The sequence below is a fragment of the Bos grunniens genome, chromosome 17 (assembly GCF_055505025.1).
Source record: "Bos grunniens cultivar Pamir isolate PY7600 chromosome 17, Bosgru_T2T1.0, whole genome shotgun sequence".
In the NCBI taxonomy this organism is placed as follows: Eukaryota; Metazoa; Chordata; class Mammalia; order Artiodactyla; family Bovidae; genus Bos; species Bos grunniens.
The window spans coordinates 55,209,506-55,237,455 of record NC_141181.1 but is presented as its reverse complement, the minus strand read 5'-3'; the positions used below and the strand labels follow the sequence as shown (position 1 = coordinate 55,237,455).

General features: G+C 47.4%; 1 protein-coding gene and 1 long non-coding RNA gene across 3 annotated transcripts in view; both read right to left on the bottom strand.

The window, feature by feature from the left end:
• Positions 1–27,950, bottom strand: part of CUX2 (cut like homeobox 2) — a 277,464-nt gene that overhangs the window by 222,317 nt on the left and 27,197 nt on the right. The window lies entirely within an intron of this gene.
• Positions 11,284–14,060, bottom strand: LOC147355443 (uncharacterized). The gene is made up of 3 exons (XR_015144505.1): positions 13,926–14,060; positions 12,985–13,067; positions 11,284–11,380 (listed from the first exon to the last, which is right to left on the bottom strand). It is a non-coding gene; the product is annotated as an uncharacterized LOC147355443 (long non-coding RNA).

Sequence of the window (27,950 nt, the reverse complement as noted above, 5' to 3'; positions counted from 1 at the left end):
TTGTTTCCTGCAACGTGTTATCAGTTTTCTTATTTAGTCTTCATTATCCCCATTTCTCAGATGAGGAAAGTGAGGCTTGGAAAAGAGAAATCACTCACCCCAGGCCACAGTCTGGAGATTTTCAGGGCAAGGACTCCATCTCAGCGCCGTGCACCTCACTGCAGAACCTGTGCCACATCACCCTGAAAACAGCAGCTGAGCAAGACAAGTCAAAGGAACTATAATCACCACCATAGGATGCTAGAGGTGGAAAGGACCACACCTCCACCTGGAACAACCCCAGTTCCTTTTCCATCCTGTGCCTCAGTCTCCTCACCTGTAAAATGGGTATAATGAAACCAACACTCCAATGTCCTCGCATAAGCCAAAGGAGTGGGGACGGGAGGGGGTCGTGACTCCTGAGGTCAGCAGGTCACTTAGGAGCAGCCAGGTGGGAAGCCTAGGCTTACTCCCAGCCACCTCTCCCCTACCGAGTTGTCAGTCACTTTAGCAGTCACCTGCGGTGCCCACCTAAGGGGTCAGACATCAGGTGACTCTGCATGAGGGAAGCGAGCTTCCTGGCTCTGCCAGCATCCAAACAGCAGAGACTCAGGGATGTGTGTCTAGAGGAAAAAACTCAGGGTTTGGGGCCAGACACCCCCAGGTTTTGTGTCTCACCTCCACCACCTGCCAGCTGTGAGTCTTCAGACAAGTCCCCTAACCTCTCTGAGCTTGTTTTCCTCCCCATAAAATGGTGACGTCACATCCGTCTACTTCATGAAGCTGCTTGTGTAAACCTGAGTTAATGTATCACAGAATCAGGGTTCAGCCCATTGTATCTCTCATGATTAATGAAGGGCTTTCAGTCCCTCATTTTTTAACACTGAACTTCTTATTGTGAGATAATTGTAGATTAATGCAGCTATAACAAAGAATGCAGAGAGATCTCCCACACCTTTCATCCACTTTTCCCCTTGGTAATAACTCACCAAGTGACAATACAAAATCACGACCAAGACACTGACACTGATACAGTCAACATACACAACACTTCTATCACCAGAAGGGGCCCTCACACTCACTGCCCTTTTATCATCACACGTACTTCCCTCCCTGTTTCCATCCCTAGTCTGTTATCCAGTTCTGTCTTCTCAAGAATGCTATATAAATGGAATCATCTAGTATGTCATCTTTTTTGAGACTGGCTTTTTTTACTCAGCATAATTCCTTCAAGATTTATCCAAGTTGTTAGTGTACCGTGTCTGGTGTATTTTATTGCTGAGTAGGGTTCCATGGTATGGATCCACCATAGTTTGCTGCCGCTGACCAGCTGAAGAACATCTGGGTTACTTTCACTTTGGGGCTATTATGAATACTGCCACTGTGAACATTTATGTACAGGTTTTTGTGTGAACTTAAGTTTCCATTTCTCTGGGATATGGCCTTTCCCAGAGGAAATATTAAATATTTTTAAACCCCTACAGACATATAATTTCATTGATTCAACCAATATTTTATTGAGCACCTACTATGTGTAGGAGCTGTTCTAGGTGCTGAGGACAGAGCAGCAAAAGAGGCTGACAAAGGCTCCTACCCTCTCAGGTAACTCGTGTCCGGCTCTTTGCGACCCCACGGACAGTAGCCTACCAGGCTCCGCCGTCTGTGAGATTTTCCAGGCAAGAATACTGGAGTGGGCTGCCATTTCCTTCTCCAGGGGATCTTCCCAACCCAGGGATCGAATCCGGGTCTCCTGCATTGCAGACAGACGCTTTACCGTCTGAGCCACCAGGGAAGCCTCTCAGGTAACACAGAACTGAATAATTGTGCAGACAACTTGGAGTGAAGTCCACTCTACAGCAATACATACAGAAATGGATAGAATTCTCTGATTAATGATAAAATTAGCACATGCTCCCATGAGTTAGGTCAGGTGTCAAACACTTGAGTGCATTTTCTCAAGGAAAATGCATTATTTTCTGGTTAAACCTGCACTGCCTGAAGATGAAGCGACAAGCCAAGGAGCAAGAACACCCTGTGGCAACTCTTCATTCAGGGCGTTTTCTTCAGAAAGCTCCCTGTCATACTGAAATGAGCCTACGACGTTCCCATTTCAAATGGCCTTCGGAAGCAAAGACACCATCGCCTGACAGCTTGAATTAACAGTGAGCAACATTTCCTGAGAATATTTACTGCACACACATTATCACTTTTAATCCTCACAAACCATAAACTACTCCTGGAGATAATGGCGCTACTAGCCCATTTTACAGAAGAAGAAACTGAGGTTACAAGAGCTAAGGAACTTGCCAAAGGGCCTACAAACCGCTGAGCAGGGCAGAGGAAAGTGATTTGATGGCCTAAAAAAGGAGCATTCTTCCTCTCTTGGTCCTGCACCCACTTCTGTGATGTTAACTGTCCTCCTCTCCTGGGCACCACATACCTCATTAAAGGCCCTGGGCAGTGATGGTTTCCAATATAAATCGAACAGTTCCTTACTAACTATGAAAGACCTAAATGCTGATCACCTCAATCGATACGTTCTAAGCTCTCATCGTTATAAAAAGAAATAATCAGGTCAGCTGAACTCATTCCCTGTGATCACAGTGTTTCCGTCCTCAATGCACCTTTGGCCACCCGATTCCAGATGCCAGTGGACTCAGCATTTCCTCTGTCATGAGATAAACTCCATCTTAAGTCCTGAACTCCTGACATCCATTGCTCTTGTGACAATAAAAATGCCAGCCATGATATAGTAGGAATATTTAACCTCCAATGTCACCAATATCTTCAGCAGTTGCAGAAAGGTTGTTTTTGTCACCGACAAGGGGATTGGAAACCAGGGGACGATTACTGTGCCTATTGTCAGAGAGGCCCCAACATGCTGCTGTGCTGCTTCCGGGTTAAGGAAAAGGAACTCAGGAATTATGCTGCTGGAATAAGGCTGGGCACGAGCTAGGAACCTCTGGCTTCTCCATCTGTGCTTCTGTTCCTCAATTTCTGATCTCATGTGGTTAAGACATCTCCCAAACCAATGCCTGCACAGAAAAGGATTTCTATCAACATTCCCACGCTTGACGGCAAGGAACTGAGCATCTATTTTGTGCAGGCCCTTGTTCGGAGGTGGGGAGACAGAGGGGAGGAACACCACCTCTCAGACCTTACCCTTCGGTGGGGGTAGATAGACCCCAACACAATAAACAACCGATACACAATTACAAATTGAGACGAACGCTGGGAAGAGAACCAAAGGGTGCTGATAGAGGAATAAAGGAGGAAAACATGCTTTAGCAAAAATGGTCAGAGAAAGCTTCTCTGTGGGGACAAAGAAGCCGAAGGAACCAGCCAGGGGAAGAGCATCCTGGGTAGAAGGAATGGCAGGTGCACAGATTCTGGGGCACAAACAAGCCTAGAGGATTTCAGAAACTAGAAGCATTCAGGGAAGTCTCTAGCTTTATCTTCTCTCATGCTCCTCTTCTCGCTCCCTCAGTCCCATCCTTACTCTCTTCCAAGATGTTCCTCAAACCTTTCTAACATATTTCCCCTTCAGGGAATGCCCAGAACCCCCTCCCACAGCCTTCTGCATGACCTGCTCCAGATGTGTGCTGGTAAATGCTTAACAACCAGATCTCTGGAAAGCAAGCTCAAATTGGTTGCATTTGCCCATTTCCATGGAGTAAATACTCTGACGCTGGCTGACGTCAAGCTACCAACCACATATCACTGAACAAGGAGCTGGGAGCAGATGGGTATAACTGGCTCTCTCGTGAGACTGCACAAGCCAACTCCAGCACACCACTGGCCTGCTCCCTCACTTCATTCAGGCCTTTAAATATCACCTCTTGAGAGAAAACTGTCTTCATTGCCCCCATCAAAAGCAGCACCCCCCAGCATCCCCATCCTCTGCCCTGGTTTACTTTCCTTCCCCTCCTCTCACACCTGGTATTCATGTGTTTCTCCAGCACCAGTCTCCCCTGACTAGTGGGGAAGCTCCATGAAGTAGGGACTCACTCATCCAAACAATGCCCGGCACATAGCAGATGCTCAATAAACATTAAGAGATAGAAGGATAATGAGAAGGCCCATGTGTCTGCGCTGTGGTGACATGACGAAAAGACAGGGCTAGGGCTCGTTGCCCATGGCCTGGTGACTCTGATGGAGACGCTGACTTTCCCCTGGGAAGCTTCTGAGCAACTGGACAACGACACTGATTTGTGTTTTAAGATGCCCTCTTTGGATGCTGGGTAGGAAGAAGCCCAGAGTGGGTAAAAGCTGAAACCAGGAGCCTCCTGAAGACGCTTCAGTGGCAAAGAGTGAAAGAGAGGGGGAGATACCCCTCAACTGCCTTCCAGAAGAATCCTCAAGACTGGGGGTGGGGAGGCATGGGGACCCTGACGACACCTTGAGGCCTCTCCGAATCCCTTCCACCCAGCAGGAGCCTTTCCAGAAGGGGGTGGTCAGGGAACCTGGGTGACGGCAGGCCCAGCAGGCCATCTGCCAACCCACCCACCACGTGGGTCCTCATTATACAGTGCAGTCACCGCTGCCAAGCCTTTGGAGCCACTCTCATACCGTTTGCTTTTAAAATAGAAGTTTCCTGTGAAACTGCAAATAATTCATTGCTGAGAGTCCTTAAAACGTTCACAGGTATTTAAAATGCTATATAATCAAGTTCACAAAAATATAAAGTGTAAGCGTTAAAATACTTTAATGTTCTAATTAAAACCGACCACTTATGCCCTGGCACCGATTCCTGTTTACTATTTCCGTAATAGCCGGTGGCCTGCTCTGGAAAAAAAGAATTTTTTTTTTAATTGGCCTTAAAAAAAAAAGAAAAAGTTAAGTTTGCTCTATCCAGTGATGCACTGAAGAAACTAAACTCACACTCACAAAATATCCACAGGTTGCCAACTGCTAAGGTACGCGGGCTGGGGAGGACATCTGTGGGCCTCCCCGCCTGCTCCCCTGGAAAAAGGGACTGGGCAGGAATAGGAGAAAAGGGAGCAGACAACCTTTACATCAGGGCTGTGAGAATGGCCACTACCCCAGATGCTACCAACCACCCCACCTCATCAATTGGGTCCTCACTACTCAAGGCCTGGAGGGAAGCTCCAGGAGGTGAGTCAAGGATCTATCTGCTCCATAAACCCCAACCTCTGTCAAGCAGTCATGATGCCTCTGCTGTTCCCTCACCCTTCCCCTTGCAAAGGTCTACTCAACTTTCCATTCCTGGCTCAAACGTCACCTCCTCAAAGAAGCCTTCCCTGATTATCCTCACTCCAGTATTCAATGACATTGCCCTGTTGTCTGGTCTGCTCTCCCTGTTCTTCTGTGCCAAAGGGTGGCCCGTCACCCTGTCCCCATCAAAGTCATCTTGAATGAATATGTTCTCTGGACCAAATGTGGGCTGCCCTGTTGACAGCAGCTTGAGTGGTCACTGGGCCCCAGCCTCAAACTTGGCTCCCAACACATGAATTCCCTTTCTGGCAGAGAGTGCCATCTGTAATCATATATTATCTATTTGCTTGTTCAGCGACCCCTCCTCCTCTGCGCTATAATTTATAGGTGCCCAGGACCCACCTTTGCACACATAGTAGGTGCTCATTAAATAACAGAGAAAATGGTTTCTTAGGTTCACGAATCTCAGTCTTTTTTAGAAGAAATGCCCATTTGGCTTATTTATTAACTCATTCATTCATTCAACAACATCCTCCCCTTACCGAGGTCTCTCTTTGAGTTAAGCCCTGAAGATATCACAAGATGCATTGACCCTGGAGGGTCCCCAGAGTCCTTCACCCCAAAGGGTTCTGCTTCCTTTTCCATCTGCTCCAGTCCATGGACCGGTCAGCTCCTGAGCCTTGGACACTATCCCCTAGAAGTCCAGGATCCAACATCTCTCCCCTCCATGGTCTCCTTGACCTTCCAATTCCCTGGCCTTCTGGTTCTTGTTCTCAAAGGCCTCTCACACCTGCGCCCTCCTTCCTCATTCCTGCCCTACTTCTGGGCTACATCACTAATCACCAGCATGCTGGCTGCTCTGTTCCCACCCAATCTGACACAGTGGTTCTCAACTGGGGTTGACCGTGTCCCCCAGGGGACACCTGGCAACATGTAGAGATATTACTGACTGCCACACTTAGGGTGGAGGCAGCTGGCAATTCGGTGGGCAGACGTGCCCCCACAGGAGGTGCTCAAACACCTCTGCCCGCTGAAGTTTCAAATCTGGAAATGCCCCAAATGCAACCAGTTCAGGCCATCAGCCTTTTATTTGGACTGCTTCCAACCCCTTTATTTTTGCCCTACAATGTACTGTGGTTTCCACTTTCCCTCTTTTCTCTTTTCCCTTCACCTCAGCTCGATGCAGAAGCCTGAACTGCTCTGTCCACAATGTAAGCAGAAGCCAAAGATGCTACCAAGCTACCTGCTGTCCCTATACAGATGCCCCCAACCTGCCCGGGGGCAGTCCTGCTCTTGTACAGCAGGTTGATTTCAAATGACAAGATAAAACATTCTCCAAGCTGAAAACATAAAAACCTCCTGAAGAAAGCCAAACACAAAAATCACCTATAATCTCCACTACCCAAAGAAAATGCAGAAGAGACCTAGAACTCTTCCACTCAGGAGTGAGGGAGCTGGAACTTGTATACACACCTCCTGAGACTAAGGGCTGATCCCAAGAGTTACCCAAGACTTCTGGCCTGCCCACTCTCAGGAAGTGGTCTTAAGGTTGTGGACAGAAGCCCCCAGGGAACAAAGACACATCACCAGCAGGCGAAAGCTTGTCAGAGGACACTGCAAAGTCCCAAGAGACCGACATTAGTTCTGTTCATCTGCTTTTGCCTCTGCCTCAGGTTACAGAGAACAGCCCTTACCCCAGAATGAATTCTCATTGCATCCAATAATCGCCCCTCATTTGCATTTGGGGATCCCTGCCCCATCCCATCCCATTCCCTCCCAACTGCCGTGGACATCTGCTGTGGTTTTTTGGCAAGCCAGCATCAGAATCTTCTTCTTGTGGGTAGAGAAGTCCCTCCTTACATGAGTCTTGGTGGGAGGCCGAGTCGGTTTCTGTTGCTTGCAGTTAAAGAGTCCTGGATGGGGTTCCTCACATACTCTAGGGATGAAGCTCAAGACCCAGGTCTAAGCATGAACAAGTCTCATTCATCTGGCTGGGGAGGCTCTGCTTGTTCTGATTTACAAAAATTATATATAAAAAACAAAATAAAATTACACACTATGTGCTGCTCAGCTTCAGTTTTTAGCCACATAACCATGTGCTGAGCATGTTTCCCTGGGACAATAAGTATCATCCATCGGTCTTTCTCTTCTTAAAGAACACTTTCCATGATTTTTTTTAAAAAATGAAATCACACGAACTTTGCTTGGAACAATTTGGGACACCTCCTTGAGAAAGCTAGAGTCCAGGAGGGTATTACTCTCTGGGCAGATGACAGCCAAAGGCAAACTGGAGGATCGTGACCCCTGGTGACCCCACAACTGCAGTAGCTAATCAGGACTGATCACAGGGCTGTGGCTAGGGTTGGTTGTTGGGTCGTAGACACTAAATCCACTTCTCAAAAATTCTGCCATTACCAAGGCACCTTTATTATTCATTTAGTACTTATAACTACAACTATAATAGATCCCATTTATTGAAGAATTACTGCGTTGGGAGCTGTACCAAGAACTCAACACCCACATCACTGAATCTTCACAGCAACTCTGTGATAGTTATTATCAACAGTGTCTCCATTTTAAAGGTGAGGAAAAACTTACCCCAAGTTTGCTACCAGGCACTGTTCTAAGGGCCTCACGCTGACTCATTTCATTCATTCCTTCAACAGATATTTGCTGAGCACCTACTACAGGCCAAGTCCCATTTTAGCTGCTAGGAAGACAGCAGCAAGCAGAAGAGGCAAAAACCTCTGCACTGCCAGGGCAACCATTTTAAAAGGAAGAAACCGGTAAACAAGGCAAATAGTTCACAGCATGTTAAGTGCTAAGGAAGAAAAAACTATATAGCATGGAAGAGAAGAATGGTGTGTGTGTGTGTATGCGAGGTGGAATTTTACTTAGGGTAGCCAGAGAAGGCCTCCCTGACAAAGGTAACTTTTGAGTGAAGACTAAAGTGAAGGAGCAAGCTATGCCAACACGTGAGAAGAGAGAAAAGAGACAAGAAGGCCAGAGAGCACCATCATTTCCATTTTACAGATGAAGAAGTGAGGCCCACAGAACAGGCTGGCGAAAGGTCACACAGCAAGCAAGTGGATGTGCTAGGACTCCCATCAAGGATTTCTGTCGCTAGGTCAGATTGTTCTTTCCACTGAGATCCCTCGGTGAGCAATGACTTGTGCCTAAATTAAGATGCTTGTGAGAGCCTGCCTGTCACCTAGGAGAGATGGGAAGTGAGTCAGGCTTCCTCCTACATAGTCCCAAATCCACGTGGACACTCCCAGCCTTGAGCGCACACACAGGTGTGCATGTAGGCCCTTCTGCCTCCCCGACAATGCAAGTGCAAGAACAGTGTCGCTGAGGGATGTGCGGCGATTAAGCTAATAAATAAAGCTGCCCAATCGATGGTTCCTGGAGCAGAGCACTGGGGAATGAGAAATTGCTACTCGTGTCAGGAAAATCCAGCTTCTCAGAGACTGATCAAATCTACTATCTCAACCAACAGCAACAGGTAAGAGGGGCTGAGCAGGGAAGAGAGGCATTGGGGCCTGAGAAGGGGCTAAAGCCACCAGGTACAGCTATGTGACTGCAGGCGAGTGACAGGCCCTCTCCGAGCCTTTCTGTAAAAGAGGGGGTGGGAACACCAGTCATTGCTCCAAATGCCACTGTAGGTCCATCCGGTGAATGTCACAGCACATCACAAATAGCTCGACAATTCTGACCAAGCACCACACGCCTGTGGCATAAACTTAAGAGGCTACGAGATGGTATAGAGGAGAACGTGAATCTCCCACTCAGCCCATGTACCCCTGCCAGGGGAAACCAACTACTGTTAGCAATGTCTTATGAGTTCTTCTGGAAAGTTCTATACCAACAATTATTCTCACTTGCTTGTATGTGCAAAGAGCAATTTGTCTGAGGTAACTGGCTTGCAAAAGGCAGTGTTCAGACTGGAAGCCCTCTCATCTATTGATTTCTCAGCCCAAGGACCCAACTTCTGTGCCACCCTGTTTCTAGCTGTTCCAGTCTGAAGGGAAGTCTGGAAGACCAGTTCACAGACCAGCAAGGTTCCACGACAGAGAATCCCTCCACTCCCCCTGGGACCAGGCCACCACCAGCTTGGGGCTACAGGTTGGGGCTCCAGCTGGCCCACGCACCATCTCCTCTTCCTTAGCCACCTGGCCACAGACCAGAACTGCTGAATCTGTCCCCTTCTCCCCACTTTGTGTCCCTAGTCCATGCCCTCACCACCACCCACTCGATGGCTACAATAGACTACATTTCCTATAGTCCTCTAACCTCAGCTTGACCCTTTCTAAAGTAAAACTTGAACAAGCCACTCCTTTGCTCAGGACTTTTCCAGAGCTCCCCACGGCACTGCAGATAAACCCAGTCTTCCTCCCACCTAACCCAGCCCGTTTGCCTGTCCAGTCTCCTCTTGTGTCTCCCTGCCTCCTGTCACCCATTCATCCACCACTGTCCTTATCTGGGTATCCAGCACACAAGTCTACAGGCCTGAACCCTTGTTGCCCTTCCCACCTGCTGCTCTCTTCCCATTTCGGATGTCTCTTTACTCAGAGAGACTTTCCTTGATCACCATTGAAATGCAATGTTCTTGTTATTTTTCCTCAGCGTTTTCTCACAAAACTCTGCATGTTTCATAACTATATGCCTTGTTTTTCCTTCACTGCCTGCCTCCCCCTCCCCTAGACCAGAATATATACTCTTTGTGGGCAGGAATCTTGTCTGTCTCAATAACAGCTTCATCCCTGATGCCCAGTGCAGTACCTGGCACACAGGGTGGGCTAACCTGTTCGCTGAATGAATAAAATGGCCAGAAGCAACACCCTTCACAATGAACCTTCCATGCATTCAAGCTGCTTCCTGGCCCACTTTCATAGTATTGTTTTGAAAATCTCATAGAGGATAGGGCTGAAAACCTCAGCCACTCCCAGTGGTAAAACACCTCTGCCACCAGCCCGCCCCCCCCCCCCACCCCGCCACCCCGGTTACTGCCAGGACTCCCTTTGTCCTCCCTTCTTCTGTGCTGTTACATTAAGCAAAATTTCTCCATTGGCAAATAAATGCTTTTCCCATCAATAACCACAGATGACTAAATCAAACCTTTAGCTGCTGTTCTTATCTCTTAAACAGATCCATGGATTTCCCAACTAATCAGAAGGTGAATCAAAGGCTGCCATTTGAGGTGGGAGATAATCCGGTCAATTCTTCCAGGAGGAGGGACCTGGGTGGGAATTTGCGTATGGCCCCCAAAAAACAAACACTCTTGTAAATAAAGCCGGCCTCCATCCTGTCTCCACAATGCAACTCTTATTGAGTGAGTCAGGTGTTTGGCTGATTAAAAATTGATCCATTTCAAAATCTAATCAACAGAATAGGATTCTTTCATACGTTATCAAGAGAGCTGCTGACATCGAAAACCAAACCTGTTATTAACCCATGAACTCCAGTGACCTGCTGCTTGCCGCTCTGCAGGACCGTAAATTATTCAGTGGTCCAAGACCAGGGCTGGCCAGCCTGATGGATTTAGACGAGGGCGCAGTCCAGTGGGTTCAGGTCGATGGCGTGGCCCCGCCGGTCCCCAGGGGCTGGGTTCCAGACACTCGGGTTTTTCGTATCATGACTGCGAATACATTAGCCCTGTCCACCTGGGCTTTGCCATGGCTGTGCCTTTGACGGAAAAGCCTGTCTCAACTTCCCAAGCAGGGCAGGCAGGCTAGCTCAGGCCTCAGGGAGCTGCAGGGCTGGGGAACGATATTATCCCTAATTCCCAAGTTAATAAATTATTTTCTTTGAACTACAGAAAAGGAAAAAATAAACAAAGACAAGGGGAGCCTGGCTACATTTTGCAAACAGTTAGGAACAGGCAATACAGTCAGTTCAAATATTTTACCTCCTCGTGCAAGGAAGAGCTCTGTTGCAATGGGACTGTTTAAAGGAGGAGATGAAAAAAGCCAGCCATTGGCTGTTTATGTGTCTAGCAGGACCCACAGGGGCCATGGACTCTCTCACCAACTTCTGGATTCTTTGACCTTGAATTAAAGCTTCATTAAGAGCCATATCTTATAAAAACAAGAGCAGAGCAAATAAAGGGTTTTTTAAAAGGACACATACCCACACCAAAGTTTCCATATTGCTAAGCAAGCAGGAAATCCAGCGGCAGTAAAGGCTGTACTTGGCGTTATTTGGGGGCCCGTGTTCCACAGCTGACCTGATTAGAAAGGATTTACAAGGGAAAATGTAAGAGTCCCAGGCAGGGCTGGAAGAAGACAGCAAACTGGGAGAAGACATCTGGACCGTCTGACAAAGGAGACTGAGGCCAGTCACTTCCATGAACAAGTAGACCCCCGCAGAGCGTAGACACCATCATGGGCTCCTTGAAGCAGCTGCTGGGACAACCAGCAAGGCTCTGTGGGCCACGCAGGCAAACAAGGTTCCAATCTCAGCTCTGTATTTCCTGCCTATGTGAGTTTGAGAAAGTGACTCAACTTCTCACCCACCAAATGGGAATAACAAAACGGCCATGTATTTTAAATCCAGCTATGTATTTTAAGGTAACCTTTATAAGGAAGTGAAAGTCACTCAGTCGTGTCCGACTCTTAGCAACCCCATGGACTATACAGACCATGGAATTCTCCAGGCCAGAATACTGGAGCGGGTAGCCTTTCCTGTCTCCAGTGGATCTTCCCGACCCCTTCAAACCAGGGTCTCCTGCATTGCAGACAAATTCTTTACCAACTGACCTATCAAGGAAGCCCTTTATAAGGAAGGCACATGGGAATTTCTCAAATGCTCAACAAATGGAATCTGTTGTTTTTGTTGTTAATATTATTGCTATTATTACGCCGGGTGTCAGTAGTGAATCAGCACCCTCCTCAACTGTACTGCTGCTGCTACTGCTAAGTCGCTTCAGCCGTGTCTGACTCTGTGCGACCCCATAGACGGCAGCCCACCAGGCTCCGCCATCCCTGGGATTCTCCAGGCAAGAACACTGGAGTGGGTTGCCATTTCCTTCTCCAATGCATGAAAGTAAAAAGTGAAAGTGAAGTCACTCAGTTGTGTCCGACTCTTCGTGACCCCATGGACTGCAGCCTAGCAGGCTCCTCCGTCCATGGGATTTTCCAGGCAAGAGTAATGGAGTGGGTTGCCATTGCCTTCTCCCTCAACTGTACTGCTGCTGCTGCTGCTGCTGCTAAGTCACTTCAGTCGTGTCCAACTCTGTGTGACCCCATAGACGGCAGCCCACCAGGCTCCCCCATCCCTGGGATTCTCCAGGCAAGAACACTGGAGTGGGTTGCCATGAAAGTGAAAAGTGAAAGTGAAGTTGCTCAGTCGTGTCCGACCCTCAGCAACCCCATGGATTGCAGCCTACCAGGCTCCTCCGTCCATGGGATTTTCCAGGCAGGAGTACTGGAGTGGGGTGCCATTGCCTTCTCCGTCAACTGCACTATCCCAGCCCAAATGCTGGACTTTCATATAATGAGCTAATGTAACCTTCCTCTCCAGCACATCAGGCTTAGTGGGAAGCCCAGAAAGTACCTATAAAATGTATTTAAGCTTGATGGCCCAGGTCCTGGGTTAAACTTCAAGCCCTGCAACTTGCTGGCTTTCTAACTTTGGGAAAGTGAATTCATCTCTCTAAACTTCAGCTTTCAAAACTTTAAAAAGGTAAGATGTCAGTAATACAGATCTCTTGGAATTCACTTATTAGCGCAGTTCCTGGCAACAGTAAGCCCCGATTAATGCTGATTATCATCATCAGCATTATTCAGACTCAGTTTCCCACTTAATCAAGAGATTATTTTGTTCAGTTACCAGTGAGAATTGAACCTGGCAGGGGCCTCTTGCTGAGTGGTCCTGGGCGAGTCACTCCACCGCTCTGATTCCTGGGTTCCTCACTAGTAAGGGTAAAAAATGACAATATAAATTCCAAAAGACAAGGCCCCCATCTGACTTCATAACAATACTATTCCCTGAGCCTTTAGAACAATGCGCAGACTACAACAAGCACTTAGAAAAAGGAAGAAAAATGAAGCACTAGTTAAACGTATTTGCTTGATGAGTTCTTTTCCAGAAAACATGTGTCCAGCACCAGCTGTCAGCACCAAATGGACATACAAGGAAGGTGAACATCTCCCTCTCCAGAACCAAACTCAAACTCTGAAGACCCCCTTGTTGCTAGCGTAAGCCCCCAGCCTACCCCCGCCTAAGCAGCCTGGACACTTTGGCTCTGTTCCAGAGAGCTCCAGGAGGCCAGAGAGAAGCCATCTCCCCAGCCAACAAACTCTTACAGACCACCAGGAATCCTCTCTTAAATAATAATATATTTATAAATCTGAGACCCCTTCTGACCTCTTCTCAAAGCAAAAGCATCCTCTGAAGGCCCCAGGATGTGATCATATTGATCTTGTCTGAGCTGTAATTTTCGTGGCTTTGAGTTGAGCAGACAGGGTCAGCCTGCCCAGATGGCTGCGGCCTGGCGGCTCTCGAGTGCCCAACAGCAGCTGGGATGAAAAAGAAATCAGAGCTGTCCTCCAAAGTTGGGGAGAGCAGCTGCTGCACGCCAGGCTGAGGGCAGGGTCAGGAGCTGGTGGCAGACATCTCCTCCTGCCCTCAGACCTGGCCTGGCATCCTCTGAAGGCCCGTGGGGATGGAATGAATGGACCATGAGTCCCTGAGGCTCTGGTCTGGCGGGGCCGTGGCGAGGGGTGCAGTTCTGAATCCAGGCCCTGCCCCTTGGCCAGGTCGGACCTTACCTGGACAGATGGTGGAGTCTCAGGAGGCCTGAGGTCTCAGCCCAAGGGGCACTGGTGCCCCCAACAGCGACAGTCAGAATCTAGCAGACACTTGGAGCTGAGACAGGTTTTCAGGCCAGCCAGGTCCGCCCTGCTGCCGGGGCTGCCGTCTACTGTTTACCCGCTGCCTGTTTTCCTCATGATAGGGCTTCCAAGAAGTGCAGACAGAAATCAATGCAGCTGGTCCTGGTGCCCAATCCCCCCACCTTTCTCTCCCGCTGCCAAAGTTCAGCTGGGCTTCCTGTAAAGCTGGGGCAGGCTCTGAGCTGGGCAGCCGGAAGTGGAGACGCCCCCTCAATCCCCTGCCCAGGCTGGAGGCCTCAGGCAGGGGTGTCCCAGGAAAGGTCAGTCAAGGCCAAACCTTTATCTTCCCCTGCAGGAGAAAGCTGACCAGGAGGGGAGCAACAAGGAAGTTTTCGCTGCCCCACCTTCCTTTCACACAGCACAGCAGAAATGTCATTGAGCAGGAGTTTACCCTAAAGTCTAGGTTCTGAGTCACCTGGGGCCTTGGTTAAAAATTCAGATGCAACCCAGCCTTGGGGACTCGGTTTCAAGAGATGTAGGGTGGGGCCAGGATTCTGCACTTTAACAAGCCCCCAGGTGATTCAGTTGAGAAGCCAAGTTTGGGAAACCTTATCTGTGTGCAAAGATGCAGCTTCCAGAATGCTAATCACTGGGATGCTCAGAAGAGAAAAGACCCGAAATTAAAGAGGATAGCTAGATAAAAAACAGGACACCGGATCAATTTGAATTCAGATAAACAACAATTTTTTAAAGTATAAAAACATCAAATATTGCACAGGATATACTTTTAAAAATACTTGTTTATGTTGCGTCAGGTCTTTGCTGGGGCACGCGGGATCTGCTCCGTGGCGTGCAGGCTCCAGAGCACGTGGGCTCTGTAGTTGGCGGCACGTGGGTTTAGTTGCCCCACAGCATGTGGACTCTTAGTTCCTCAGTTCAATTCAGTCGCTCAGTCGTGTCCGACTCTTTGCGACCCATGAATCGCAGCACGCCAGGCCTCCCTGTCCATCACCAACACCCGGAGTTCACTCAAAGTCATGTCCATAGAGTCGGTGATGCCATCCAGCCATCTCATCCTCTGTCGTCCCCTCTTCCTCCTGCCCCAATCCCTCCCAGCATCAGAGTCTTTTCCAATGAGTCAGCTCTTCGCATGAGGTGGCCAAAGTACTGGAGTTTCAGCTTTAGCATCATTCCTTCCAAAGAACACTCCTCAACCAGGACTCAAACCCACTTCCCCTGTTCTGGAAGGCAGATTCTTAACCATCGGACCACCAGGAAAGTCCCTGCACAGGGTATACCCGGTACCGTGTGTTCATGCTCAATCATGTTCGACTCTTTGCGACCTCATGGACTGTAGCCCGTCAGGTTCCTCTGTCCATGGAATTTTTCAGGCAAGAATACTGGAGGGGGTTGCCATTTCCTCCTCCAGGGGACCTTCCCGACCGAGAGATTGAATCCATATCTCCTGCACTGGCAGGCAGATTTTTTACCACTGTGTCACCCTGGAAGCCCTGTACAGGATATACTTGATTAAAAATTAACTGTTTATCTGAAATTAAAATGTAACTAAGTATTACCATTTTTTAGTTTTTGCAAAATCTGGCAACCCAAACTGAAAACCATTTACCATTCCACACCAAAGAACTGACATAAACCACAGCTCATCCGCACAAGGGAATATTTATAGCCACTAAATGGATAGCAGTCATCAACACAGCACTCGCCACGTGCCAGGCCCTCTTCCACCTGCCTCACATTAATGAATTAGTGTAATCTTCCAACAAGAGGCCAGTATTATTGTTCCTGTTTGACAAAAGAGGAAACTGAGGCACAAAGAGGTGAAGTCACTCAGTCAAAGCCACATGGCTAGAGAGAGGCAGAGCCAGGGACTGAACAAAAGCTAGATTCCAGAGGTAAGTACAGATTTAATCATCTTACTGTTCTCTAATGGAAAAATAAATAATAAAAGATACAAAAAACTTAACTCATGCAATCTATTATAAGGTGGAATAATACTTATACCTGATTTCATTACATAAAATTTATATATTAATTATAATACAGGTATTAGAAATGGTTAGGTCACACGCAGCAGGCAGAAGTATAAACTGAAACAACCACTTTGGGGAAAATGCTGGCATATACTATACTGAAGCTATGCAAATAATTCCCTGTAAGCCAACAATCCATTCCTTGATATAAACTTTGGGTCTCCACCAGAGGCAATTTTGCCTACCCTTGAGGGGACACTGGGTACCCTTTCGATTGTCACAACTTGGGGAATGCTACTGGCACCTAGTGGGCAGAGGCCAGGGATGCTACTAAGCATCCTCCAATGCCCAGGACAGCCCCCACCACAAAGAATCATCCAGACCCGCATGTCAACTGTGTCAAGATCTAGAAATTTGATTTACACTCAAGAAAAACACGTGTACCAGTTCAACCAAGAGAGACACTCAGGCACCAACGTTCCTACAAGAGCTGTTAGTAGGAGCCCCAAATTGGAAGCCACCCAAATGCCCATCAACAGGAGAATGGATGAATAAATTGTGGTCTCCTCACACAATGGAATGCTAGATGAGAACGAGAATGAATGAGCTGCAGCCACACACAACAATGCGGATGAATCTCAAGAACATAGTGTTAGTGAAAGAAGCCATACAGAAAAGAGCGCCTGCTGGGTGATCCTTTCACATGAAGTTCACAAACAGGGAAAACCAACACGTGCTGTTAGGAGTCAGGATGGCTCACCCTGGGACATGGCTGGCAGTGGCTGGGGGCGCTAGATGGGGCTTCTGGGGCAGGGGACAGGGAAGTTCCATTTCTTAATCTGAGTGATGGTTCCATGTTTGTGACACGTCATTGAGCTGAACATGTATGACCCATGTCCTTTTCTGTATGTTTGGTATAAAAAACAAAATCTAAGGAAATCATGATACAGATTTATCTCAGGAACAGGTGATTTTCATTTTCTTCTTTTTGCTTATGTGTTCTTCCTACAATTTCCACATTGAACATACTTTTTTTTTTTTAATAAATGAGTAGGTCAACAGCATATGCTGTTTATTCATCAGAAATTTGCTGACCCCTGCCATGTGCCATCCCCAGCATGGGGCCCTTGGGGTGGCAGTGGGGGGAGGTGGGAACGGGCCTCTTTGCCCTCAAGGAGCTCACAGTCGTGGTGAGGGCAGGGAGCAGATGGAACTATAACCCAGGTCTGGGCCACAGCCAGCCAGCAGTCGGGTATTTCATCTGTCCAGCCCAGCATTTTAAACAATTTGAAACCCCTGCCGCAGGGCCAGATATCCCCAGCTGTCTGGCACTCCTGCTCCCCTACCAAACTTCCTCCTGCTTACCCGGGGCTGAACCCATCACTGATGTTACCTGCCCGCCCCCATGCTCATGGAAGTTTGCCATTCCCCGAATTAGATACTGCAATCAGCACTGTACTAGGACAGAATGATGGACGAGGAAACAAAAATGTACAGGGGTAAAGCGGCTGGGGGAAGAGTGTCAGGGGACTTGCTTTTGACAGGAACATAGACTCAGTAAGAACAAAATTTGCTGTTGTTCAGTCACTACGTTGTGTCTCTTTGCGACCCCATGGACTACAGCATGCCAGGCTCCTCTGTCCTCTACCATCTCCCAGGGCTTGCTCAAACTCAAGTCCATTGAGTCAGTGATGCCATCTAACCATCTCATCCTCTGCCACCCCCTTCTCCTTTTGCCTTCAATTATTTCCCAGCATCAGGGTCTTTTCCAATGAATTGACTCTTGGCATCAGGTGGCCAAAGTATTGGAGCTTCAGCATCAGTCCTTCCAATGAATATTCAGGGTTGATCTCCTTTAGGATTGATTGGTTTGATCTCCTTGCAGTCCAGGGGACTCTCATGAGTCTTCTCCAGCACCACAACTCAAAAGCACCAATTCTTCAGCACTCAGACTTCTTTAAGATCCAACTCTCACATCTCTACATGACTACTGGAAAAACCATCACTACATAAATAAATCAAGTTTTATTTTGACCAACTTTGGGGTAGAGGGGCTATCAACCAGGAAGTCTTAAAGAGTGATGATGGGCCATCAGGGAGGGTCAGCCAGGGTGAATCTGGAGAGGTGCGCAGCACTGAACTTCATTGAGTACTTGCTACGTGCCAGGCAGCACACAAGGGAGTGCTTTACCTGTAGTGTCTTCACTAAACCCAGTGACCCCACTGGACAGATGGGAAAACTGAGGCTCAGAGAATTGATGAGGTTGGCTCAGTGAGGATGGCAGAGCTGAGATACAAACTCAGACCAGGCCTGACTCTAGAGCTAATTCTTTTTTTTTTGAGGGGGGCAGGGGTGAAATAGAAAAGGATAGCTTTACTACTCTGCCAGGCAAAGAGGGGCACAGCAGGCTCCTGCCTTGAAAAACTGTATGTCCCCACCAGAGCTACATTCTTAAACATGAGATTCCCCCCTCCTCTCCCATAGGAGAGCCACGATGCCATGTCAGCACCCCTTCTCCTCTCCTCTCAGGGGTCTGCCCGGAGCTACCAGACCCCCGAGGAGGCACACAAGTTAGGAGAGAAGGGGACAGAGTTGAACCAGGAAAGGCAGAGCAGGTGAGCTACGAAGCACTGCTGCAGGGCCCTGCTGGGAACGCAGTGGAAAATACCAGCTGCTCCAACCAGCATCGCCTTTAATCTCTTCAGAAAATGGATGCTGCTCCTGGGTCCCCAGAGAGCCTAAAGTTCGGGCTGAAGGCTTTCTGGAAAAAAAGCTGTTGCCAGTGTCTTCAGTCACCCCGGGTGACGTCTGACACTCCACCGCGGCACTGGCTGACAAGCGTCTTCAAAGGACAGAAATCGGCAGCTTTGCGGTCTTTTCATACAGATGTCATTCACCCACAGGAAGCGCTCTCCCCGTGCATTGTGAGAGTTATTTTGGTTTAAGGAAGCCAACCCAAGAGCAAATCCAAGAAAGAAATCAAAGGAAGGGGGGGAAAAAGAGCAACTCTGGCAAAAATGAGGAAAAGTAGCATTTGGGTAAACTGCACACAAAACAATCTTTTTCAAGATGATCTTTTTTGAGATCAAGGATGAGGGGGGAGAACTGTGCTGAATGTCAGCAGGTGTGGTGGGCTTAGGAAGATGTATGTATGGGACTTTGTGGGAGTCTGTGGGCCACATTTAAAGAGTAAGCAAAATCCATTCTCAATGAGCCAGACTTGCTGGGCTTACATGTGACTATCGAGGAGGGAAGGTGACTTGTGCCTGCTAGGGGGTCCCCAAGGGATTCTCTGAAGAGAGTCTGTGACCCGGTGGAAGGAACAGCCTACATCTACTGATGCTCCACCTGGGAGCTTATCTCTCTGGGTAGTTTACTGACACAACCATGGCTGGGGCGCTGCCCAGCCCCTCTCCAAAAGTTCCTGCAGAAAAACCCTGCAGTCAGTGCAATTCTGCCCAGAGCTGTGTCCAGGTACACCGTGTGGCCTCCCTGTTCGCTCCTCCTCTGCGTGATGTTTTTCAAACAACAGGGAACATCCTGCACCACCGGGCAGGTCAGCACCAGGCCGGGTGGCAGATGTGGCACAGGTCTGGTTCACCTTGTAGAAATCTGGCCATGGAGAATGGAGTGGCCAAGAGTTCCCAGAACATCGCATAGGCAGAACTGTTTTGGAGGGTATTTCTGGTTGTTGGCGGCAGAAATTAAGTCAAAGAGCGTAACATTCCCATCTCCCCCAAAATCCAAAAAACAAACAAAAAACACGAAGTGGGCTCCTGTAATCAAACTACTAAGAGACAGAGAAGGTGGCCTCTGGGACGATTCAACCAGAGTCTGTCTCTCTCCATATCCTGACTCAGCCTCTCCTTACGGGCTGGCTTCATTCTGTCCCCATGAGGCTGTTGGCAATCCTGGCTACAGGCAGCTCTAGGCTTCCTTCCTTCTAGCAGCTCAGCTAGAGAGAAAATAGAGACTCCCCTCTCTGCTTCAGTTGAAAAATCCGGGGGGCACTCTTTGATTGGCCCAGCTTGAGTCATGTGACATACCCCTGAGTAGTGACCAGTCACCTTAGTCAGGGGGGATAGAGTATTCTGATTGGCAGCTCCCCCTCCTCTCCAGATTGAGTCACATGACTGAGGGGAGGAGGCAGGAAACAAGAAGAAGGTCATCACAGGAATGGGGAGCAGCCAGGCAGATACCCCAAGGTGTACCTGCTGCATGCTGAGCAGTGATGCCTGACTGCTGCCTGATTTTGTCATGTCAATGAGCACCTGACTGGCCTCTCCCCAGTATGACTTCTAGTCCATTATCATGAGAGACAGACTCACGACAGCCATTTGGATCACAAACACTGGGCCAAAATCCACTGGACACTCACAAGGTACCAAGTGCTCTGCCAAGTGCCTTCCATGAATAATCTCATTTGATCCTTACAGCAACCCTCTGTCAACCCATTTTACGGTCAGAGAAGCTGATGCTCAGAGAGGCAAAGAACCTCGCCCAGGATCACACACACAGCTTGTAAGAGGCAGAGCTGGTTGTTGAAACTGACTCTGGTAGATTTCAAAGCTAGTGTTCTTTTTTTAAAATTGAAGTATAGTTGATTTACAATGTTGTTAATTTCCACTGTACAATAAAGTGATTGTTATACATATATATACCTTAAAAAAATCTTTCCCACTATGGCTTATCACAGGATATTGAATATAGTTTCCTGTGCTTTATCCTTGTTGTTTCTCCATTCTCTGTATAATAGTTTGCATCTGCTAATCCCAAATGTCCAATCCATCCTTCTGCCCCTTCTCCTCTCCCTTGGCAACAAGTCTGTTCTCTATGTCTGTGAATCTTTTTCTGTTTCATTTGGGTCATATTTGAGATTCCACATATAAGTGATATCATATGGTACTTGTCTTTCTCTTTCTTACTTCACTTGGTAAGATAATCTCGAGGTCCATCTGTGTTGCTACCAATGGCATTATTTCATTCTTCTTTATGACTCAGTAGTGTGTCCTTGTATATATGTACCACATCTTCTTAATCCATTCATCAGCAGATGGACATTTAGGTTATTTCTATGTCTTGGCTATTTTAAACAGTGCTACAATGAACACTGGGGTGCATGTATCTTTTTGAATCAAAGTTTTGTCCAGATATAGGCCCAGAAGTGGGACTGCAGGATCATACAGCAACTCTATTTTTTTTTTTTTTTGAGGATCCTCCATACTGTTTTCCACAGTGATGTAACAATTTATATTTCCACCAACACCATTGAGGGTTCCCTTTTCTCCACACCCTATCTAACATTTATTTGCAGACTTTTTAATGATGGCCATTCTGACTGGTATGAGAGCGTACCTCATTCAGTTCAGTTGCTCAGTCGTGCTTCACTCTTTGTGACCCCATAGACTGCAGCATACCAGGCTTCCTGTCTTTCACCAACTCCCAGAGCTTGCTCAAATTCATGTCCGTCAAGTCAGTGATGCCATCCAACCATCTCATCCTCTGTCGTCCCCTTCTCCTCCTGCCTTCAATCTTTCCCAGCATCAGGGTCTTTTCAAATGAGTCAGTTCTTTGCAGCAGGTGGCCAAAGTATTGGAGTTTCAGCTTCAGCATCAGTCCTTCCAATGTATATTCAGGACTGATTTCCTTTAGAATGGACTGGTTGGATCTCCTTGCAGTCCAGGGACTCTCAAGAGTCTGCTCCAACACCACAGTTCAAAAGCATCAGTTCTTCAGCACTCAGCTTTCTTTACAGTCCAACTCTCACATCCATACATGACCACTGGAAAAACTATAGCTCTGACTAGACGGACCTTTGTTAGCAAAGTAATGTCTCTGCTCTTTAATATGCTGTCTAGGTTGGTCATAGCTTTTCTTCCAAGGAGCAAGCGTCTTTTAATTTCATGGCTACAGCCACCATCTGCAGTGATTTTGGAGCCCCCAAAAATAAAGTCTGACACTGTTTCCATTGTTTCCCCATCTATTTGCCAAGAAGTGATGGGACCGGATGCCATGATCTTAATTTTCTGAATGTTGAGCTTTAAGCTAACTTTTTCACTCTCCTCTTTCACTTTCATCAAGAGGCTCTTTAGTTCTTCTTCACTTTCTGCCATAGGGTGGTATCATCTGCATATCTGAGGTTATTGATATTTCTCCCGATAATTACCTCACTGTAATTTTTTTAAAATGTTTATTTATTTGGCTGCCATGAAGTGATGGGACCTGATGCCATGATCTTAGTTTTCTGAATGTTGAGCTTTAAGCCAACTTTTTCACTCTCCTCTTTCACTTTCATCAAGAGGCTCTTTAGTTCTTCTTCACTTTTTGCCATAAGGTTGGTGTCATCTGCATATCTGAGGTTATTGATATTTCTCCTGGAATTCTTGATTCCAGCTTGTGCTTCATCAAGCCCAGTGTTTCTCATGATGTACGCTGCATATAAGTTAAATAAGCAGGGTGACAATATACAGCCTTGACGTACTCCTTTTCCTATTTGGAACCAGTCTGTTGTTCCATACTTTGGCCACCTGATGCGAAGAGCTGACTCATTTGAAAAGACCCTGATGCTGGGAAAGATTGAGGGCAGGAGAAGGGGATGATAGAGGATGAGATGGTTGGATGGCATCACCGACTCAATGGTATGATTTTGGGTAAACTCCGGGAGTTGGTGATGGACAGGGAGGCCTGACGTGCTGCGGTTCATGGGGTTGCAGGGTTTCAGACACAACTGAGCGACTGAACTGAACTGAACTGATTTGGCTGCATCTTAGTTGTGGTAAGCTGGCTCTTCGTTGCAGTGTGCAGGGTTTTCTCTAGTTGCAGCACACAGGCTCTAGAGCACTTGGGCTCCGGAGTTGTGGCGCACAGGCTTAGTGGCCCTTGCACCAGATGGGATCCTGGCTCCCTGATCAGGGATCAAATCCACATCCCCTGCATTGTAAAGCGGATTCTTAACCACTGGACCACCAGGGAAGTCCCAACCTCACTGCAGTTTTTATTTGCATTTCTCTAATAATTCAAAGTTAGCATTCTTAATACTGACCCCATTCTGACCCTCAGAGAAAAACACTTAAAAGAGTCAAGCTCCCATAAAGAACCACAAGGGGTCAGAGGCAGGCCCCCAGGTACAATGACCACAGAATGATCCTCTAGCACAGAGATACTTGTCACCTGTACAGAGCTGAACCCCCTTCCATCACTCACCCAGGACCTGCCACCAGTGGGTGATCAACAAATATTGGCTGAACTGGATCCAAACCCTGGAAAAAGTTAGGATGGAGAGGCTCCCCAGGGGATGTTTGGCCTCTGGTGTCTGTGACCAGAGAATGATTCTCCCTGTGACCACGGAGTGACAAAGTGGGCCTTGAGCCCAGGGCAAGTGACAGGTGTCAGATCACCTGAGAAGCAGAGGCACTGCCAGACGTTCTAAAGAAGGATCCCAGAGGAGAAACTCAATCTTCCACGACACTGGAAGGACTTCGTGTCTAGTAACATGGAGACAAGATAACCTGAAATGCTCACACTACAAAATATCCAGAAATAATGGATGAAGCATACCAACACCCCTTTAGATATATAGGTCAGCTCAGTGAGAAAGTTAAGAGAAATTCTCAAGGGCCAAAGCTAAAGAGGAAACTGAAAGTCAGACTGCTAAGTATGTGAACTAACACTTCAGTGCCCCTGACAACGAAAGGGTGGGACAGGTGCCCATTTTAGTCCCTAGATCTTCACCCTCAGTGAGAGTGGGTCAGAACACATCTATCCACTAAGGCAGAAAGAAGAGAACAATGGGATTTGATCTGTCGTGGCCCTGTTTCTAGATTAGAAAACCAAAAAAGCAGTTTTCCCTGGTAATTCATAACCAAAGGTCTGCCCTCAAACGGGTTTACAGGTCAGTTTTATACTACCCTTCAAGTTTTCAGACTTGTGTACACCAGCATCAGCTGGACACACAGATTTCCAGGCTCTACCCCCAGAATTCCTAATTCAGAAGATCAGGGATGGGACCAAGAATTTTCATGTCTAAGTTCTCAGATGCTTTTGGTCCAAGGACCACACTTGGAGAACCATTGCTGTCAATGAAGCAATTAATACACAAAAGTAATTTCCCTCTAGTAATACCCCTGGACACTAAGCAAAAGTGAATACAAAATCTCTAGAGCAGGAGTGAGCCAACTATGACCCTCAGGGCCAAATCCCACCCGCCTGCAGGCCAAATCCAGCCACATCCATTCAGTTACTTATTTCTGGTTGCTTCTGTTGCACAACAGCAGAGCTGAGTTGTTGCATCAGAACCCACAATATTAAGCATATTTGTTACCTGGCCTTTTACAGAAAAAGCTGGCCAACTTCTACTCTAGAGGTAACCGAGGCCACACAAAATTCCCAGAGATTCAATTCTCCTAAAGATGAGCTTAAAATCCAAAATTACAATACACACAGGGAAACAGTCTACTACATGTGAGAATAAATAGACACAACTAGCAGAATCAGATATAAGAACTTCAGATAAAGGAATTGTAATATACAGATTATAAATGTAACCGAGGGGCAGAGCTTGCATTTAGCAACTCTGAGGTCAATCAAGTGTGAGATCCACTGTGTGCCAGGCTTTGGGCCAAATGTTTTTACATGGTCCAAATTCTTTTCACATGAAGAACTCCACATCAAGTATGAGACTGAGGCTCAAAAATGTTTCTTCATCTTCCTAACTTTATACAGCAAATATGAAACAGAGCCAGGATGAAACCTAGGCTTTGGCCAAAACCCAGTTCTAGAAGGTTCTAGAGCATCTGACTCACTTGGTGATCCACAGTAGGGGCTGGGAGCTCATAACTTGCAGTACCCAGCTAAATACGGAGAACCCAACAATCTCCTGAAACTACATGCAAAATGCTATGTGTCTCAATCAACAGTGTTCCTGAAGAGAGGATACATAGCTTTCATCAGATTCTCAAAGCTGAAGAACCCCACAGATAGCCAGATCCAAATGCAAACCTTCTTGCTGCACTACACCAGAACCCTGTTAATAACTAACATATCTCGTGCATGATGTTAAGCACCATTTGAAATTTGTAAGAATATGCTTGTTTAAATCCCACACAATCCTTTGAGGAAGTACTTTTTATCACCCCCATTTTACAGATGAGAAAACTGAGGCTACAGAAGGGTCAAGTAACTTGCCTGGGGTCCCACAATTAACAAGTGGCAGAACAGGAACCTCAGAGTGGAACCCACTCACCTGCACGCTTTAACTCCTGCCTCCTGCTGCATGTAGTAAGCAGCCATCCAGTTCTGAAACCAGTTACTTACCTATACAAGTTTGGAGGGCCTGGGGTCTTTCCTATCTACCCTGGAGCCATTTCTACATGCACAAAAAACATGAGGGTACTTCTACTCTCTTTCCAGAGCAAAGCTCCCTCCCAATTCCAATCTTCATGTCCAGAAAAATATTTTAAGGCCAGCCAGACATGAATAGGACACTTCTCGGAGTGTGAGCATTATCCTGTCCCCCACCACCTTGCCCGGCGCCAGCCCAGACACCAACTACCTACTTGGCTGCTGCTTTGCTCATCTCCAGCGTAAACACACATTTACCCAATTTTTCAGAATGAGCAATATTTACTCAACAGCCCAGAATGGCTCATATGGAACTATTAAACCCCATTGCCTCAGTCTGCAGCTTGGAGTGCGATAATGAATCAGTATTTTGGAGTGATTACGATGCTAATAAGAATGTGTGAGGCACAGAATATCACTATGCAGGGGCAACCGCCAAATCCCCTGGACTCCCTGCCTCCGAATCTCTCATTCGGGAATTGCACCATTCCGGAGACCAGCCTGCCTGGGAACCTCCAGCCCCCGAGGCGGGCCATGCTTGAGTTACTGGAACACAAAGCAGATGGAAAACAGAAGCCTACCATTTTGCAGAGGGCGGACCCCGCTATGCCAGCCCTCATCAGAAATGTGGGGAGTGACGGTGCCCACCTCCTGACAGCCCCAAAGGCCCCAGAGCTCCCTATTCTGGAAGGACGTTGAGTTTCAGCACAGCATTTCACACACTCAAACATGCACAAATATTGGAGAAAAAAATACTTGTTCCCTCAGGCTGCATGCCTGAAGCAATGTTGGATCTGGTGGATTTTTTTTTTCTTTTGGATCTTTCTCTTTTCACAAGCCCCTAGGTAAATATAAGTGGCAAAAAGAAAGCATATATTTGAATGTGGTGAGGCCTCTCCTGCTCCTCTCCCCATCTGCCCAGAAAAATCACTCTATTCCTGTCTCTGCCTTGACCTGTTCCATCCTGTACACTGATATTTTCTGGATGCCTGGAAAGGCCAGGCATGCACTTTCCAGCCAGGGGAGAGTGGTGGATGCAGCTGAGTCTCCTTATCTAGGCACTCCCCCCACCCCGGCCCCGAGGCCCTTAAACCCCTCCAATTCTCCTCTTTCACCCCTCCAATGCCCACTTCACCCAGTCACAGTTACCCTCTGTTTCAGAATAAAGACCTCAGCAGGGTCTACGAGCCCCATTTGAGTCAATCCTGTCTACCCCACTTCAGCCACACTTCTCAGAACCAGAGGTATGTCTTCCCACCCGAGGACCTTTGCCTGTGTTGCTCCCTTCTTCTGCCTGGATGACCGCGGCCCCTCTTCACTTGGCTAACTCAGGAGTCCTTCCTTAACTTCCGGATTAAATCTGTTATACAGTATCATCATTCCTAGATCATTTCCTCCACAGCCTTTTACAGGGTTTGCAATTTCATATATGTGTGATTATTTGATTAATGTCAGTCTCTTGAGGGATTTCACTTCTAAGCACCGTAGAGACCAACAGTGCCATCGGGCAGACAGCATGTCAGTGCTGATCACCAGGGCATCACAAGGGCATAGCCTGGACCTGGCACATAGTAGGTGCTGGATAAACACAGATGACTGATTGACTGAGTGAATAAATTCCTGTGCCCCAGCCCCTCCCATACTACTTCCTTTGGCTGTTTCTTCACTGAGCTAGACCTCATAGCAAGTGTCACGTTCACATTACAAGCACCAAATAAATATTTGATCACAATAAAATGTTTGTGGATCCTCAACCAGAACAGCCCCGTACCCTTTCCTTGGTTTGGCTGAGCGTTGAGAGTGTTTGTGTGTGTGTGTGTGTACATCTATATTTCTACAGCAGAGTCTTCAACAGAAACATACACACCAGCACAGGCAGAAAAACACATACACGTGAACGTGTCCATCACATTCATCTGAAAAGGGTTAAGTGAGAAGCCCCTGCACGCTGGCACAAGTGCTGGAGGAAGAAGAGGGTACCAAACAGACTTGCTATGGGCTGCACACGAGCTTGCTCTGTGTTAGTCCTCAGTTAAATGCTTCCAGGCCAATTCACTGATCTAATCCAACCATACTTCCTGAGAGAGGCTTTGAGGCTCTGAGAGACAGAGAAGCTGAGGCACAGAGGAGAGAGCACTGGCCTGAAGTCTCACTGACAAGGGCAGAATTTGAACCCAGGACTACTTGACTTTGGAGCCAGATTCTTGGTCTTGAGAAAAGAGCCAAAGACATAAAACCAGAAATGCAATTTTTTTCCCATCACTGGAGTGTTTTAAAAAACACCTAGAGATGCCCAGGGACATGGTCTGGCTGAGGAAAGAGTGATCCATTCACTTCATGGAATATTAGACCAGTAAAACACTTGATCTGAAGACAATGATGATGCGGAAAAGGCCAATGCCAGTGTTAAGTGAAAAGACCACAAAACAGAAGTAGCCATACTTCTGATGGCAAACCAGGACAGGCAGACGGAGGCACACTGAAGCGCTAAGGGGACCCTGTGTTGCTGGCATCTTCTTCCTCTCCTTTTCTCGTTCTAAAATCCTCCACGTGGCAATATGGCTTTTGTAAGACGAAATTAATTTTTAAAATCCCTTCTTTTCCTTTCAGTCACAGGATTCCCTGATAATC